The sequence below is a fragment of the Rattus norvegicus genome, chromosome 5 (genome assembly GCF_021556685.1).
Source record: "Rattus norvegicus strain SHRSP/BbbUtx chromosome 5, alternate assembly SHRSP_T2T, whole genome shotgun sequence".
NCBI lineage: Eukaryota > Metazoa > Chordata > Mammalia > Rodentia > Muridae > Rattus > Rattus norvegicus.
In genome coordinates, this window is record NC_141538.1 from 1958414 (window position 1) to 1978508 (window position 20095).

General features: G+C 39.0%; 1 pseudogene; it reads left to right on the top strand.

Moving 5' to 3' along the window:
- Nucleotides 1-19677, top strand: part of LOC148005534 (polyubiquitin-C-like) — a 1830776-nt pseudogene extending 1811099 nt beyond the window's left edge.
- The last annotated feature ends 418 nt before the right edge of the window (nucleotides 19678-20095 follow it).

Sequence of the window (20095 nt, forward strand, 5' to 3'; positions counted from 1 at the left end):
CTCTCTGTGTCTGGGGTCCGCGATTTCCCAAGACTTGAGTAAGGGTCTCTCTGCGTGGGATCTTTCACTAGTCTCCAGAGTTGGGGGAGGTGACTCACCTTCCTGCACTGCAGTTTTGTTGATCATTGTTCGAGCACTACATTGCAGGGCTCTGGTGCCAGAGTGCTCTCAGCAGTGATCTCTGACCAGGCTGACTAGCTGTGTGGGTACAGGTAAAGGGAGAAAGATCTCAGGCAGGGAGGGGGAACATTTTTTTGCCACCCCAACTGCCTGTCATTCTCCTTATCCCCACTGCCTGCCACTTTGGTTACCTGGGCTGGGCTGAACCAGCAGGGGACTGACTAGCCAGTGAGGAGTGCAAGGGAGATTCTGGCAGTGATGATTTCTGGAGAGCAGATCTCATCTCCAAGTGGCAGAGTAACAGATCTTATAACAGAAGCTCGTAGACAATGGAATAATTCCTGCACACCTTTCATTGTGCTTAAATAGTTTTGTGAATGGGTCAGTGTCTGAAAAAAGGTACTTCCTATTGGTTTGTCCTGAGAGCTTGGGAAGACCTCCTCATATACTTATTTGTAGGTGTGGTCCTGCTTCTACCTCTGATCTGTCTTGATCCTACATGACCTGTGCTGCAGTGCTTGCAGCATTGCCCTATATGACTGGTCTGTCTCAAACCTCTATAAAGGGGTCTTTGGGGGACCTGTTATCCTGGGAAATTGGGAAGGCACTGGCAGTCCCCTTTAAGTGTCCTGGGGATTCAACCTATCTCCTATCAGGGTACCTTTCACTGCCTGCCCCTCTAGTGAATTACATTGATGTATTTCCATATATTGAACCATCTCTGCATCCTTGGGATGAAATCTACTTCATCATGATGGATTATTATTTTGAAGGTTGCTTGGATTTGGTTTGTAAGAATTTTATTGAGTATTTTTGCTTTGATATTCATAAGGGAAATTGCTCTGAAGTTCTCTTTCTTTCTTGGTTTTTTTGTGTGGTTTAGGTATAAGCATTGTTGGTATCAAGTGTTGCCTTTAACAGTAACACCATACAGTCCCAGAAGATGTTTTAGCTCAAGACTTACCTCCACCTGGGCATCTTTACCTCACAGTACAAATAAAAGCAGACTCCCTGCACCCTCACTCTCTTTTCTGTTCTTTCTCTGGCCCCTTCCCCTTGTATTTAATAAGGGAATTATTAGTTCTCACCACATGGAACCAGGTTGGTATTGGTTTGGTGTGCTCTTTCTGGACGGGCGCAGCCAATATTTAGTAGCAACAAGTGTAGAACTAGAGTTTTAAAAAGGTTACTCATTGTCAGAGTCCGGATGTGCAGGGCTGGACGTGCCTGAGGGAGAGCCAGAGGTAGGACTTGCCAAACCAGATATCAGCCCCAAGGACATTGACCATCTGTAGCCACCCCCTCCCCTTCCTTCACCCCCCTGAGTGAGATGAGCCACCCTATCTGCCTGCCGAGCTGCTAGAGAGCATGTACTCCTTGCTGATATAATTTAGCGCCGAAAGTAACTGTGCACCATTTGAAATCACCAATCATGTGTAACCGCGCGAATGCCCCTAACCTCCCCTATATAAACCCCCGAGTCTGGAGGCTCGGGGTCGATTCCTCTGTCTCCTGTGTGGGATACGTGTCGACCCGGGATCCCGCTAAGACCCGGGATCCCGTTAATAAAAGCTACCTCTTGCTGTTACATCAAGAATGGCTACTCGTGATTCCTGGGGGCACCCCACCCCGTGATTGGAGCAAGAGATGCGGCTCCCCGTTTTGGGGTACGCTCTTTCACAAGCATAATTATGGTTTCATAGAAGGAATTGGGTAGTGTTCCTTCTTTTTCTATTTTGTGGAATAGTTTGCACCATATTGGTATGACATCTTCTTTGAAGGTCTCATAGAATTCTGCACTAAACACATCTGGTCTTGGGCTTTATTTGGTTGGGAGACTTTTAATAACCGCTTCTATTTCTTTGGTAGTTATGGGACTGTTTAGATGCTTTGTGTGATCCTCACTTAACTTTGGTACCTGGTATCTGTCTAGAAAATTGTCCATTCAATACAGATTTTCCAGTATTGTTGAATATGAGCTTTTGTAGTAGGATCTGATCATTTTCTGAATTTCCTCAGATTCTCTTGTTATGTCTTACTTTTCATTTCTGATTTGTTAATTTGGACACCCTGTGTCCTCTGGTTAGCCAGGCTAAGGGTTTATTATCTATCTTGTTGATTTTCTCATAAAACCAGCTCCAACTTTTGTGGAATCTTTGTATATTCCTTTTTTGCTTCTACTTGGTTGATTTCAGCCCTGAGTTTAATACATTTTCCTGCCTTCTACTCTTCTTGGGTGCATTTGCTTCTTTTAGTTCTAGAGGTTTTAGGTGTTCTGTCAAGGTGCTAATGTATGCTCTCTCCAATTTCTTTTTGAGCTGTGAGTTTTCCTCTTAGCACTGCTTTCATTGTGTTCCATAAGTTTGGGTACATTGTATCTTTATTTTCATTAAATCCAAAAAAGTCTTAATTTATTTCTTTATTTTTTCCATGACCAAGTTATCATTGAGTAGAGTGCTATTCAGCTTCCATGTATACGTGAGCTTTCTGTCACTGTTGTTATTGAAAACAAGTCTTAGTCCATGGTAATCTGATAGGATGCATGCAATTATTTCAGTCTTATATCTGTTGAGGTCTGTTTTGTGATCAATTATATGGTCAGTCCTGGAGAAGGTAACATGAGGTTGTAAGAAGGTATATTCTTTTGTTTTAGGATGAAATGTTCTATTAATATCTGTTAAGTCCATTTGGTTCATAACTTACGTTAGTTTCTCTATGTCTCTGTTTAATTTCTGTTTCTATGAGCTGTCCATTAATGAAAGTGGGGTGTTGAAATCTCCCACTGTTATTGTGTGACATGCAATATATGCTTTGAACTTTAGTAAGGTTTCTTTTATGAATGCAAGTGCCCTTGCATTTGGAGCATAGATATTCAGGACTGAGAGTTCATCTTGTTGGACTTTTCCTTCGATGAATATGAAGTATCCTTCCTTATCTTTTCTGAAAACTTTTAGTTGAAAGTTGATTTTATTCGATATGAGAATGGCTACTCCAGCTTTTTTCATTGGACCATTTGCTTGGGAAATTATTTTCCAGCAATTTACTCTGAGGTAATGTCTGTCATTGTCACTTATGTGGGTTTCCTGTTTGCAGCAAATGCTGAGTCCTCTTTAAGTATCCACTCTGTTTGTCCATGTCTTTTTATTAGAGAAGTGAGTCCATTGATATTAAGAGATATTAAAGAATAGGATTGTTGTTTCCTGTTATTTTTTGTTGTTAGAGGTGGAATTATATTTGTGTATTTCTCTTCCTTTGGTTTTGTTGCAAGAAGATTACTTTTGTGCTTTTTCTAGGGTTAGTTTTCCTCCTTGTGTTTGAGTTTTTGATCTATTATTCTTTGTAGGACATAAATACCTATCTTAAAGAAGTACAGCACAACAGAGGTAAGGAATAGAAGCCCTTAAGAAGGAAACACAGAAATCTCCTGAAGAACTACAGGAAAGCATAAACTAACAGGTAATGGAATTGAACAAAGTCATCCAGGAATTAAAAATGGAAATAGAGACAATAAAGAAAGCATAAAGGGTGACAACCCTGGAGATGGAAAAAGAAGGAAGGAGATCAGGAGTCAGAAACACAAGTATTTTCAATCAGAAATCAAGAGATAGAGAAGAGAATCTCATCGGCAGATGATAAGAGAAAACTGACACAACCATCAAAGATAATGTAAAACGCAAAAAGCTCCTAACCCAAAACATTGAGGAAATCCAAGACACAATGAAAAGATCAACCCTAAGCATACTAAGTATAGATGAGAGCTAAGATTTCCAACATAAATGTCCAGTTAATATCTTCAACAAAATTATAGAAGGAAACATCCCTAAAGAAAAGAAAGACAGGCCCATAAACAAACAAGAAGTTTACAGAACTCCAAATAGATTGACCAGAAAGGAAATCTGTCCCATCACATAACAGTCAAAACACCAAATGCACAAAACAAAGAAAGAATATTAAAAGCAGTAAGGGAAAATATCAAGTAACATATAAAGGCAGACCTATCAGAATTACACCAGACTTCTCACCAGAGACTATTAAAGCCAGAAGATCCTTGGCAGATGTCATACAGACCCTAAGAGAACACAAATCCAGACTACTCTATCCAGCAAAACTGTCAATTAACAATGATGGAGAAACCAATATACTCCATGACAAAACCAAATATACAAGAACCTATGCATTTATTATGTGTATCTAACTGTGTGTCAGACAGACATCTATATACACATGTAAATAAGTTACATATTTACTAAATTACTCAAAAACATTTTACAGTATTCAAGTAGACATATGTAAACACATGCCTACATATATACACATATACAAGTGTGGCTGGTATATACCCACGGGTTAGGTGTCTTTATTGCACATCAGTCTTTATTAATGTGTGTAGTCTGTGAGTGTGTGTGTGTGTGTGTGTGTGTGTGTGTGTGTGTTGTGTGTGTGTGTGTGTGGCATGTGTGTGATGTGTATATATTTATGTGTGAATGCACACCCTTTTGTGTGGAAACACATGTGAAAGTCAGAGGAAAAGTTCATGTGTAGGTTCTCACCCCTTACCTTGTCCTGGGTAGCCTCTATTGCTACTACCACTGAGTAGTCAAGGCTACCTTGATCAGAAGCATCCAAGACTGATCTTCTTTTCTCTTTCCACCTTACCATGTGACCTGTGGTATGCACATCAACCATGCCCATGCTTATTTCATATGGATTAGTTTTTGATATGGTGGCTGTTTGCGGCAAGGTCTTTTCCTTAATGAATAAAGATTTCAGGGCACCAATCACTAGACATATAACCCCAGGTTAGACTTCCAGGTTGGAGGGAGAAAGAGAGGATGAGAAAAGGGACCTGTGGATTTTTGGATTGTGGGAGAACTTGGGATAGGTGATATAATAAACTAGAGCCTCCCACTTAGATTTCAGATCAGTCAGGGTCAGCCACTGAAGGATTTCATTTACTATGGCTTACTAATAAGGAATGTTAGTAGTTGTACTCAGTGATTGAATTACCTGTTAATTCTAAAATAAGTTTGTGTGGTGTTTGCCTTCACACAGCTTCTCAACTGATTTCCAGAGATAGGTACAGCCCCACTCCCACCCCCACCCTCCAGCCAGCTGATAAATTTGGATGCTCGAATCTGAGGTTTGTCATGGTAGTGACTTTCTAAGGTAACTTAGCAAATTGGGTGAAGAGATTTCTGGAGCTACAGGCCAGAAAGTCTGTCAAGATGAGAACAGCCCACCAGGGCCAAATGACCCATTGGTGCCATGTGACCTGCTGGTACATGGGGTAATATGGGATGGTGCCCTCTTCAGTATTTCACGCTGCAGGTGTTCAAATTCAGTTTGAACCAAAATGAGTACTTTGGTATTAAAGCCTAAGTTTAACCAATAACAATATTCCAGCACTGACATTATATTTCTTAGCATAAAGCATCCTATGGGATCTGTTCGGTTCAGAATGAGTTCTCTGTATTTGATCTTTTCACAAGATTCAACCCAACTCCCAGCTCCTTTGGAGGTCACCAACTATACTATAGGCTGTTCTCCTATGGCACCAAACCTGGGCATAAAATGTAAATGTTATCAGGTTGATTGAATTCCCATGAATCCATTTCCTTTCACTTTCTTCTTTGTTCAGCCACTGATGGCTTTTGGTTGTCTTTTTAAGTAGCCATACACATACCACCTTTTACATTGTCTTTTACAGAGAGGCTCTATGGCTCATGTCTGGACAAACCACACCAGGCCAACAGGGCTCCACGTGGAGAGGTTTATTGGAATGGTAGAGACAAAGGCCAAGGGGTGAAGAGAGGTAGGAGAGAAAGAGAGGAGAAAAAGGGAAGAGAGGAGAGACAAGTGGAAGAGGGCAGAAAGGATCTGCCTTTTATGTGAAATGTGGTGTAACTGTAACATGAAATGTATGCTGGAAATGGATGACCGTTGCCTTGACAACAGATGCTCAGGTGACCAGATGACATCATTGCTGGAGGCAAAAGCAGTTCCTGATACCAACATTTGGAAATTTAGGTCACCAACTGGGACCCTCCTTTGTACCTGTAGCATACCTGTCAAAAAAACTATATCTAACCATGCAGGGATGGCACCTTGTGTTTGTACCTTAGCAGCTGCTGAACTCCTTATTGAAGAATAAGAAAACCTAACATTTGGGTTGCCTATAATGGTCTTCTCCTCTTATAACATGTCACAGCTCCTACCTTTCAAAGGTTTACAGATTCTACCTCCCTCCAAGGTTCTTTCTCTTCAGGTAGCACTAATAGAAGACTCCACACTAACCTTTCAATCACACCTGCCTTTCCAATCTTCTTTCTCCACCAAATACTAATCACTCCTTATCTCACCCTTGCACTAAAACCTTAGAGGAATTATTACCTCACCCTTCACACATACAGGAGGGCAATTTGCCTCAGACCATCTATACATGGTATACAGATGGAAGCTCCTTTCTACATGAAGGAGCCATAAGAGTCAGCTGCCCCATAGTGTCAGACACTGAGGCACAGGCCCTTCCTGCTCATACCACCAATCAACAGGCTGAAGTAGTAGTCCTTACCCATGCCTTTCAACTGGCACAGGGACAATCCCTCAACATCTACACAGATTCTAAACATGCTTCCCATATCATCCTGACCCATGCCCCTAACTGGAAGGAGCATGGGGTACTTATGACTAAGGGAGGATCAGTAGCTAATGCAAAGAAAATTATGGCCATGCTAAAGGCCTCCCATCTCCACACAGCTATTGGGTTTGTCCACTGCCGATCCCACCTGATGAATGACTCTATTGTCTCCAAGGGAAACAACGGAGCTGAAGAGGCAGCCAGAACTGCGGCCCTTAGGGGCCTACACATGTCTCACCCTCCCCAGGACATTCTTACACTGCAATTCACATCCCCACTCTCACTTCCTAACACTCATCAAATTCTCTCCTATTTTGGCCACATCTTTCATCCTAACAGCAAGGCATTGTCTTATTTTGTTAAAACCCACCAGAAGCCTACTCCTAAGGACTTAAGTTTCTTAAAATCCATCACTGCCTCTTCCAAAGTCTGTCAAGTGTCAGACTTCAACCTCTGGTATTGTAGCACCCCTTTTTCTACCCATCAGGCCAGAGGTTCCCTTCCTGGAACTGACTGGCAACTTGTCTTTACCCACATGCCAAATGTGCCAACTACCTCCTAGTTTTGATTGACACATTCTTGGGGTGGGTGGAGGCATATCACACAACTAACAAAAGGGTTCAGACAGTTTCTGAGCTCCTCTTCCAAGAAATCATCCTCTATTTGGTGTCTCAGCCTCCCTTCAGTGAGACAATGGTCCTGAATTTACTTCCCAAATTTCTCAAATTCTGTCTAAGGCCCTAGACATCACCTGGCATTTTCATATTCCATACCACCCTTAATCTTCAGGTAAGGTAGAAAGAACTAATTGCTCCCTAAAAACCACTCTTGTCAAACTGTCACAGGAACTTTGATTGGGCAAAACTCCTACCTCTGGCTGATTTTAGGCTACAAGCTCTCCCCAAGTGACCTCTTTTTGTCTCACCTTTCAAACTCATGTATCGATGTCAGTACTAATTCCTGGTCTTTCAAGTAAATGCGCTCCCCTCCTAGACCATTGAGTTACCCCATTACTTTGTCACCCCCTTTCTCTCCTATGCAACTCTACTGACCAACACTGACCAAGGCCACACGCTGTCTCCTGTCCACTACCTATCAACATTTCAGACCAAGTTTTTCTGTCCCCTCCAGATCAGCAGCTCTTAGCTGTCTCTCCTAAATGGTAGGGCCCTTCATGGACCCTGCTCTCTTAAGCTCCACAAGATGTTGAGACCACCCACCTTGTCCCCAATCCCAGAAGAATGAAACTCCACTCTAGCATCTGTGCTCCACTCCACTGGATTAGACCTGGGCTTCTCATCTGATCGTTTCCATCCATAGTATCACTTACATCTAGAGATTCGAGGTTCAAGGAATCCCCACTGATAATAAACAGACTTTCCCAATAGGATCAGGAAACCACTCCATGCTGGGAGTCAATCCAAATTGCTGTCATCCCTATATCTGTCATTCCTTCTACATATTATGTTCCCTTTGTCTGCTTCCTCTTTGACCAGACAAAAGATGATTGCAAAAAATGGTCAGACAAATATGGAGGCTGTCCATATTGGTCGTTCCAGATACATATGTTAGGATCAAGGACCAATCACTTCTGTCAGCAATGCCAGACCCTGTTCTTCTGTATACCAGACCCATGGAATCCCAGGTAGAAAACAAGAGTTGTTGGTAAGCTCTAATGTAAAAACCAAGCAGGGTCTTCAGTGAGTACTATCCACATCCAGAGAAATTTTGTCCAATTTCTCAAACTCTAGATATCAGAAAAATAGGAGAAATAATCAAACAGTCCTCCAGGGTCCTTACGTCCTTGACATCCCCCCTCACAAATGGTACTAACTTGTCATTTAGCCTTTTGATTCAGACCCTGACCTTGGTGTACCAACTCCTTATGGCACCCAACCTGGTCACTTTAAAGACTGCTAGCTACGCAGTCTTTAAACTAATTAGTCTGAAATTAATTCACAATTGCCAATTACAGCCTCTCTAGTGATACTGCCCAATAACCTTACCTCAGCTTTTATCAGCTGCCCTGATTCCAATACTGACATTGCCCCATACTTTTTATATCCCTCTTATTGGTTTGACAGTTTTAGGACATCCAGGACATGTTCTGAAGGAAAACTCAGTTCCCTACACTGCAACAGAACCACCATCCTTGATACCCCATCTCTGCCGCAGTGCCCTGAAGTCCAAAACACGTCAGTTCTCTGTGGCACTAGTATATATCATCACTTACCTGCCAGCTGGTCTGGAAGAGTTTGCATACTGGTGTTCCTTCCCTGAACTAGGAGTAATACATGGCAAAGAATCTCTACCAATTCCAGTTTTTGACATACCTGTCCAGCATAAGAGGGCACTGCAGGTTGTGCCATTCCTGGTTGCTGCAGGAGTAGCTACAGGTGCTGGCACTGGAACAGCAGGACCGAAGACTTCCCTAACCCTATACCAGAAGTTCTTATCCCAGCTTGCAACTGTTTCCAAGGAATGTATGAAACCATGCTCATCATCAAGAAAAAGATCGATTCTTTGGCAGCAGTTGTGCTTCAGAACTGACAGGGATTAGATGTCCTGACAGCTAAAGGAGGTGGTCTTTGTCTGTTTCACCAGGAAGAATGCTGTTTCTATGTCAACGAATCTGGGGCAGTAAGAAATACATTCCATTAGCTGCAATCAGACATCCAGAAATGCAGGGAACAACATGAGGCCTCCAATTCCTGGGTTTTTCAAAACCCTACATGGAAATAGGATACTGCCCTTCTTAATGCCCCCCATTTTCCTGGACCTACTATTTCCTCCCTGCCTCATCAATCTTGTTTCCACATTCCTTCAAAGAAAAATTCAAAATTTTCTAACCAAAAAGTCAAACAGTTCCTTTTGCACAACTATCAAGTGGGCCCGGATGGTGAAAGTCAGCTACACCCTAAATCTGATAATGCTCCTAGACAGCAGGGAGCAGTTTAAGAGGTCTACAGCCCCGATTTCCCTTTTAGCATTGGCTTCCCCTGTTTCCCTTTTTTCTTCTCTCTATGATAAGAAAAAGGGAGGTATGTTATCATCAGAAGTGGTTTACAGCTAGCCTCTGAATCCAGCAATGACATCATCCTTAGGTAACAAAGACCTGCTTGCTTCTGTTGCCATGGCAACCACCACACTCTCAAGGCACATGCCTCACTCACATTTAAAGTACACACACACACACACACACACACACACACACACACAAATGAGTTTTTACTAACAGATAAGTAAGGTAGAGTACACTATTCTTTGTATTATTTTATACTATCACGTGTATTTATAACTATGCTCACATAAAGAAAAACTATTATAAGTAACTAAACATCATTTAAAAGATGGTAAGAAGTAATACGTATCTACATAAGCAATGGAAATGGAGAAAAGTACACAATTACAGTGAGAAATTATCTCCTTTAAATTGTTTTTAAAGAGTTTTTAAATAACCATACCACTAACTTTCAATTACAGTCCCCAGGAATTAAATTCCTAAAGCATATTGTACCATAACTGACATGGATAAATCATACCTCATAGTAACTAGTACTTTTTTAAATAGGCAAAGACATATTTGTATCCAAGAAAATACATTGTTTCAGGTAGCACAATTTAAATTTTCAATCTCCTCCTTCCTCTCCAGCCTGTCAACAGCCTTATTTTCAAATGTTTTCCTATTTCCCATCTTTTCCTTTTCACTTCCTCAGTCAGGTTCTTCCAGTGAAATTTCGGTCTTATACGCAGTATTCCTGCTGGCATAATCTTCTGTGAATATGTAAGAGATATATTCCTTTCCATGGTCCTTCCTCTTATGTTCATTAATGGACCTGGTGAAATTCAATAAAAACACACAAAGAAGTGAAATAAATGGTATAGTGACTTGTTTTCATATAAATCAAGGATGGAATTACAAAATATTAATTTTAAATTAGTAGGCTAAATAACAGTTTTGTGCTACAGCAAACAGAAGCAGTTTTTCAAAAAACAAAACAAAACAAACAAACAAAAAGCAAAAACAGGGTATGTTGCAAAACAAAGCAGGTGAGCCCTAAACTATGACATTTAGGAAGTAAATTTCGTTCTGAAAATATTTCCGCCTATAGTAATGGAACCAAGATCATACATGGTTCAGAACCAAGAAGTATACCTTTTGAGTGTGCACATTATGGTAATCTATATTGACAATAGGTCAATATTACTTCCTGAATCCTATTTGAACTGATATAAAGGTAGGGGAAGAAAAGTATGAAAACAGCGGCCACCACATTCTCAAAGTTGAAAAGGTAAGATATCCCAAAAACAGTTAGAAAACATTTACTGGGAGTCTAATCCTGATGCTGAAACCAAACAACCGGAAAAGAAAGTCATACATCAACATGTCTGTGATGCGAGTTTTTCTTATTTGCAAAGACTGACAAATAAGGCCTCGCCAATGCCATTCACATAAAAAAATAAAAATAAAAATAAAAATGTCGCTTTCAATTTCTTATCATTTTATACCTGAGGGAAGCTAAACATGACAATGCCTATTACTATTATTATAATTATAATTATAATTATAATTATTATTATTATTATTATTATTATAGAACTCACTTAGCTTCTCCATACCTGCCTTCATAACCACAAGAAGCAATTTCATCTCTTGAAAAAAACAGAACCAATTCAATTTCTTTGCGTAGAATCGGGATTCTTACTCACTGATGAATCTGATATTAGGTCTGCATTAAAATAAGATTTAATAATTATGTTAAAATATGTTTTCCTTAAATTTTATTAAGGAAATATGGTTTCTATTATTTTCAGGTGCAAATATTTAGGTTTCAAACACCTGCATGAATGGCCATTATTTCTATACTTAGTACAAAAACTAGTAATATTGTTTTTTTATTCTTCAGCAGTGTTCAGACAAAAACGCGTCACAATAAACTCATGGTGTCATGTTTTAATAAATGGAAACCATTCTTTTACCTTGTCAGACAGTCCCTGGGGTAGGCAAGGGTGAAAGTGGTAAGGAGGATGAAGTCCACCTCCTTGCTTAGGAGAACTATGCAGCTCACTATAACAGGAAAAACAGAAAAGAAGTTTCTTGGAATGGTTATTTTTTCTTTCCTAAAAGAACTTTCTATAGAACTTAAAAATAACATGTTAAAGAAATTTCAAGTTTCTGCCAGCCATTTGATTAAACAAAAACTTACTAATCATTTTTAGAAAATTTGGTTTCCTGTTTCCCATATCCAGAAACTAAGTCAGTTAGCTTGATGATCTCATCTATACACTACAATCAAACATACATGCGCGCGCGCGCACACACACACACACACACACACACACACACACACACACACACACACATATATATGTACATTATATGAACATTTTTATATACTATAATGACACTTTATCTTAAACATTAAAGTTTTTCTTTTACGCACAGGTAAAAACAGTCTAACAGCATTATTTTCTACTTGTCATGAAACAAGTGCACCTTCAACTAAAAAACCTGAGCTCAATTTTTGTCAGTAGTAACTGCTTTACAGAACATAATTCCAGTTTCGATAGAAAAACAGCTTACCGGCATTTGTAATATACAAACAAAATTTGCAATCTCACCCAGATGTATAAATGTGCCCGGCACCTGAACCATAAAGAAGTCAATTAATAATGGATGAATATATTAAAGAAATTGGTCATTGCTCTGGATAATACTATTAGGTTAAGTATGATGTGTGCATTTATAGAAACTTTTCTGCTACAAACTACACTGTTAGTAAAGCAAGACCCAAACCTATCACTTTAGCTAATTCCAAACAAAGCTATTCTGTGTACACTGCAGTAGCACATAGTTAAAAAAAACTACTCACTGCCTCTTTTTCACAAATATTGAAACACCTCAATGCTCTATGAAAAACAGCAAAGTTATTGCACCACCAGAAACACACAGTACAATATCTAACTTCATTTCAGTAGAGCATGAGACTTAATCTCAGGGTGAAAGGCACCAATTATAAAAGGAATTAAACACTCTAACTAGTCCAAATAAAAGACACACAATCCAGGTACTTTATTTACAAGTCATAAGCCTAATTGGGCAGGTTTACAGCTATACTAACCTATTTCCATGCCATAATGTCCCTTGTTACTTGCTGTTTTTCCAGGCCATATGCTCAGGGTCCATCTCCTCACATGGTGGTTTCCTCCTCCCTTGGTCTCCTCTCTTGTTCCCCATTCTCCTCTCTCTTGAGACCCTCCACTACATCCTCAATCTCACCTTTCTTCTTCTATTGCCTAATCACAGACTCTATCCATTTTTGATGAGTTAAACTAAGAAGCAAAGTTTACAAAGCATCACTTGGGGTACTTGAGGATCTGTTCCTCAGGGCTTCGGGGTCTTGGGAGCCAGTATGTAGGGAGCATTTAAATACAAGCAGCACCACACCAACCCCACCAATAAATTTTCCTTATCTGACCAATAACCATCAACATCTTTACCTAATACACAGCCCATACAGATATTTTCAGATCCTAGCACCCATAGCTATGGCTTCTGGTAAAATGTAAGTACGTTTCACATACTTACAAACTCAACACAAAGTAAGCAGATTATCCAGTGTTTCCACAACAGTCCACTATTTAATCTGCAAGAATTTAAGTGTCATCAATAAGAATCCAACAGAAAATGCCACTAAACAAAGACAACAGCCATGATATATTATATTCCAAAGTTACAACCATGAATTAAGCTTTAAAAGGAAGTTACATAACCTTTATATTTTAAGAACTTTTAAAATAAGAGTCTCACTTGGAAATTATGCAAAATTCATCTTTGACTACTGAGTGTGGGCCATGCACCCCCACTGCCGTGGCCTGAGAGGCAACACCATAGTGTTCCTCTAGCTGACCTGTTCCACAGTGCAGCAGAGTGCATGGGTCTCTCCACAAGCAGAGTGAGCTACTCTATCTGAGATTCATGGAAATGCAAGGATACACGGTCCTCACTGGAGGGCAAACTAGAGAAGCACATGGAGAAAAGAAGTGGAGGAATAGTTGGAGAAATCAGAGACCAAGACACAAAATTGTGAAAGAGTAATCACTGAGAGTCAGAATGTGACTAATAGAATTTAAATTGTTGCTCTTGTAGAATGAAAAGTAAAGTTGCTAACAGGGTAGAAAACATCTGCATCCTGGGAATCCAGGAAGGGTTTGTAAAAGGCCCCAAACATGTGCAGAGATTAAATAGGTCTAAACGGAATCATCAAAGAGATGATTCAGGAAACAGCACACAAAGGAAGTCACAGATGGATCAAATGCTCTGGTTACATTGACCTAATTTCTTAGTATAAGGAACAAGAAATCAGTTTCCAAAAAACACGAAAGATGCTTCATCTAACAATACAAGTCAATATTAGACCTGATTTTTATAGAGCTAATGTGTAGAAGTCAAAGATACTAACTTCTAAAATGACTCTTTGTACATTTAATTTTTGTGCGATGTCTAATAATGACTCAGAGAATGTGATATTGGAAAAAAGTAGAAGAAAGGCATTGGAAAAGGAGTTTTAGGCACAGGTTTGGCTGTAAATTTAGTAAAAGACAATCTAGTCATTTTATATCTATCAAATACTTTTACAGGCTCCAAATGGGTCAAAGACCTTAAGATACAAAAATGAATGTCATAAAGTTAAAACAAGAATATAGTATCAAAGTATTATGACCACTTTTTTAAAGGAAAGGAATATTTCATTTTGTGGAACTTAAACATTTCCTCTAATATTTGACTTCCGGTGGCCGATCCAAAAGAAATGAAAAAGATATGAATTATAAAAGGATGTTAAATATTTTAAAAATCCAGTGGCTAATAAGATGCAGCTAATTAAGTAAGCAAGGAAAATATTCTGCTGCAAAACCATGCTTGGCCAGCCAGTGATGGAAAGCAAGACAAAAGAAGATTAGTTTCCTGCTATTTTCAAAAAACAAGCACCTACCCAGGTCAAAATCTAGATGCAGACTACTAAAACAAGCAGCTGACTTGGAGTCTACCCACCAGACTGAGCAACAAAGGAACTTAGAAACACCACCAAACATGCACAACAGTTTTTTTTCCCCTCATTTTGACAGATGTTCACTAAGTATTTTCTTAGTGTTCAGCATGGGACACGTACTGTGTACTTCCTTCAGTTACACATCCCTGGCTTTCTAGAACTTAAATTTCTATCTGTTTAATAATACGAAGAAGGAAATTCAGAAAGAAAAAGCAACATGGTACACAAGTATGCTGAAGAAACTGACCACAAGCAATCAAACAAAGACTCAAATAGCTCAGGAAGTTATCCCAAGATCTACTGACACAAATCACTAATCTCAATATTTTCTGAAAACATTTAACAGCTAATAAGAGCCCTAGAAAACTTGAAAAACTGATACACATATAAATTATAAATATGTGTCTACAATCACCCTTCCTGGTGGACCGTGTAAGCAGATGATGGCAACCAAGAAAGACTAATTCCAGAAAAGAAATCCAGATGGCCAGATTCTGTTTTTCCTCAACAGGTTCGTTTCTAAAATAACCATTGTTTTTTTTAAATCTGACAAAACAGGAAACAGAAGTAACTGGGATAAAACCAAAATCTAGATCCTTTCTACTCTGCTATATGTCTTTCTTCTTGTTAATGTGTTTCTAAAACAATGATTTTTTTTAATATTTGTGGTTTTATAATTTATTCTACAAGGAAACCAATGGGAAAGACTTGCCAATTTCTTTGGAACTGTAATGCAGGGTAGTAAAACAAATGAAGATCTTGTGATTGTAAAGAGACTAATTTTCCAACAGAGTTACGGAAATATTTTTTCTAAGAAACCAGCTCAGTCAAATGAGGCATTTAGACTCTGGTTACCATAGTGCTTGTGTCTTTCCTTGAGCTGGGGTTACCTGCTCTGTAGCCTTCCCTTGAACATTCTGTTCTCTTGGTGTCATCTCCTGAAAGCCGAGATTAGGTACCACGGTGTCTGCTTTTAAGTTCTAAAAAATACTGAAGAACCTAAACTTTAGTGTCTGCATGGTGACATAAGCCACATCGCTAATAGCTCATCTAGTTAATATGAAAAAATCATGCTTTCACTCCCAACCTAAATTGGGATTGAGTTCCAGGTGAACATCATCCTCCAGTTCCAGTAACCAAATCTATACACTGGTCATTGCTCAGATTTCGATTTTGTTTCGGTTCATGTTGTCACTTGTAGAAGTTTGAACCCGGTTATTCCTCCAAGCCCCATGCTCCCAGAAATAAGACAGAGACTCAAAATATATTAACAAATACCTTGGCCATAGAGCTAGACTCTTCTCTGACAAATTCTAACCCACTTACTCAAATCTACATTCTGCCATGTGGCTCATTACCTGTGCTCAGGAACCACGAGTCTGTCTGGTCACATTTTCCAGGACAAATCTCTCCAACCTGGCTCTATCCCAGAATTCTTTCTGCCTCCTGGATGCCCCACCTTCTATTCTACCCTTTCCTATAGGCCATAATTTTTTTAACTGAAAGGTGATATATCCATACAAATACACAAGATACTCTCTCTACAGTCACTAGCATTCTTAAAGCCTTCAAAGAGCTAATTATTCCAATTCTACTTTTACTTCTAATGCACCAACACCAACACCAACATTCAGAGACCATCCATGGGAGGACTATTGCTTTAAAGAACTTATGTGCACCGACTTTTCCTTTCAGTTTATTCTGGTAATAATGCCACTCCAGCTGGGTGTTAGTATCAAGATGAAAAGGTGTTCTATGTACACCAGCCTGCCCGGGAACTCATAGAAGTTCACCTGCTAGGATTAAAAGCTTGCTCCACCAAACATGGCTTTGATGAACTGACTCAATCTAACAGCAGCAGAGTCAGTTTTCTGTGGCCTTTGATTTCTTACAATGAAAAACAGGCAACTCGGATACCAGGTTCAGATTGTAGGAGAAGAAAATGAGACAAAAAACTACAATCAGACTTTTGTAATTCTGGTATAAGTAATTATAAATAGATTTTGAGAGCAGGTTGCTCAGAACAAAGAAACATATAACACACAAGCTCTCCTGCCTCACTACATAAGCCAGACAAAAGAACAATATTCCAGAAGGTAAGTGTCCCTAGCCTAAAATCAATTCCTTTACATTCAAAAAAATCCCTTTCAGAGCTGAGTCAAAACTATCCAGAACAAAATAAAGCCTTGTTGGGAATCTAGAATTTTCTAGTATTTTCACATAAGAGAAAAACTGACTTTCAAATGAAACTGCAAATGTAGCTATCTTGTCCAGAAAGAACTAAAGAAAAATGCTAAATAAATGCTTCTAATACTAGTAAGTAGTACACACATAAACCTGAAATTTCATTTGCAAAGCAGACTGCCCAGTTGACTCAACTCAATGATACAGAATTATCCAAAACCCAGAAGTTAGTATGTTTACCTACATTAAGGGAGGAGTTATTTGAACAGAAGAGAAAGTCTGAAGACACAGTATAGCAGCAAATTCCCCTTAATGTGCAATAAAAAGATATAGAAAATATCCAGAAACTCTCATCTATGTGAGATAACGGAGTCCTCAATTTAAGATACTCTTCTCTGTATATTTCAACGTACACTAAAGCAGTACTATTCTAATTTTCCTATACCTGTGATAATAAAGGGTAGCCAATTTGAACAAATGAATAAATTTAATTGAGAAAGAACAAAATACTTTCCAAAGAATATATTGTTATCATTTCAGATACACACACAGACACACAGACACACAGACACTCACTCTCTCTCTCTCTCTCTCTCATGTGTCAATTTTTTTAAACAAACAAGAATACAGATCTTTAAGATCTGTTATACTTCTTACACCCAGGAGACAAAGAAGAAACAGTATCAACATGCCTTCCAGAGCTCTGATGTCTGGGTGCCCTCAATACTGACATATTGCCTAAACGGAAAAAAAGAGCATTCAAACCCAAACTAATTCTTCTCATTAAAAACATAGTCAATTTTTAAAAATCACATTTAAGAAAAATGTTAACATAATGTAGGATATATTATGGACTGTACACCACCTTAATAGATGAATTTCCTTTTCTTCAGTTTTCTGAATGTTAAGTCACTTCTTACAATAGTACAGCATTATTTCCTATTCTACCTTCTAACCTTCTTCCTTTAAGATTATAATTTTATAAGATAAATCTGATTATACAATTTAGTTATGTGTAGTTTCACCTATTTAGCTTTGATAAACTCCATTCTGCACAACTCTACAAATTTTATTTAATGAAACAATTACAATGGCTACTACTACCCAGTGTTGTTGATAAGTAATAAAACACAAGAGGTTTACAAGGAGTTAGATTAATTCTCACAACACTATAGGGAAAAATTACTATCACCCACAACTTTTATATTAGTAATATAAGTTCAACAGCTGCTGAGTGCCCAAATTGGAACTTATTTCCAGTCAGTCTGGTTTCCAAGCTCTTAAATTATTATACTTGTTGTTATTAAAATCTCGTTGTAATAAAATACCCACCACACACATCCAAATAGAGCACACAAAACTAACACAGTTCCACTTGGTGAAATTTAATGGGAGAACAAGACAAGGGAAAGGGGCAAGAGAAAGAAGAGAAACGAATGAAGAGAAAAGAGAGCATGAAGGCAGAAGGAGTCTGCCTTTCATTTGGAATATGACATAACTACTCCCATGTGGAATTGGGATTTGGACCAAAGGAATACTGGGAAAGTAGGGCTCTTGCCATGTCAACAGTTACCAAATGATGTCGCTGCTCAAGGCAATTCCTGATACCAACAATACTGCTGTTATAATTCGACATATTTCAAAAAGTAGTTCACAAAAAAACAAAGTCTATATACACAAGGAATTGTTCTTTCACCATTAGCTGTTACTAGTTCTGCCGCATGACTGTTATATTTATAGAGATGAAAGTAAATATTATCTAATAAGGAAAATTACTGACTTAGAATAACCAGAGATTGTTAATAAGAATTATTATAACCCAACTATTAGGATAACACTACGTTATAATAATGTTACTTCTAATAATCCCCCTGGTGATCCAAAATATGATAGTACAGGTCCTAAAACTGCCACCCATTTCTCCTTGTCTCAAACTCTGGGCGAATTTTTCGTGCACTGTGACAGCCAATTCTGTGAAAAACTGACTCATAAAAGGGCAGTGAAAGAAGAACACAGACTGGAGACAATTTAAAAAAAGTCTATTCAGTCCCATAAAAAGGACACATGCCTGTTAAGATAAAGGAGAGAGCAAGCAGTGAAGATCCAGGTAAATATATTTAAAATGCAAGTTATACCAGCACTCAAGAAACAGCGAGAAGTCAACAAAATGATCTGAGTATTAAAAGGAAAAAAGAAAACAAACAAACAAAAAACCCAAAAAACCCCAAACCACTCTTTCTCTTCAACAAGGTGGCCAAGTAGCAGATACCAACATGCAGATCTTCATGAAGACCCTAATGGGCAAGACCATTACTCTTGAGATTGAGCCCAGTGACACCATCAATAATGATCCAAGACAAGGAAGGCATCCCACCGACCAGCAGAGCTGATATTTGCTGGCAAACATTTGGAGGATGGCCACACTCTGTCCAACTACAACATCCAGAAAGAGTCCACCTTGCACCTGGTGCTGTGTCTGCACAGTGGCATCATTGAGTCATCCCTTTGTCACCTTGTCCAGAATTACAATTGTGACAAGATGATCTGCCACAAGTGCTACTCATGCCTGCACACAGTGTAGTCAACTGCTACAAGAAGTTCGGCCACTCCAACAACCTGAGCCCCAAAGAAGAAGGTCAAATAAGACTGGGGCCATACCTGGCCTGTGACCCTGTGACCAAATAAAATCCATTGACAGGGGCAAAAAAAAAAGAGAGAGAGAGAGAGAGGGAGAGAGAGAGAGAGAGGGAGAAAGAGAATGACAAATAAAAATATCAAGCTGGGCACAGGACTTAAACCCTAGCATTAAGAGACAGAGGGCAGGCACATCTCTGTAAGTCTGAAGGCAGCCTGGTCTACAAGGAGAGTTCCAGGACAGCCAGGGCTATACAGAAAACCCTGACTGTAAAACAAAACAAAATTCTGACAATTAGCTTTTCTTTGTAAAACCATTATGACTCTTTAGCATATCCAACAAAAATTCATGTATTGGTGGCAAGAAAATACACTGTTAACTATGAATACTCTACGCTGGTATAGAACACCAGACAAACCCACATTTGGAAAACAGCTGTGTAAGAAATATAGTAAGAAACACATTTAA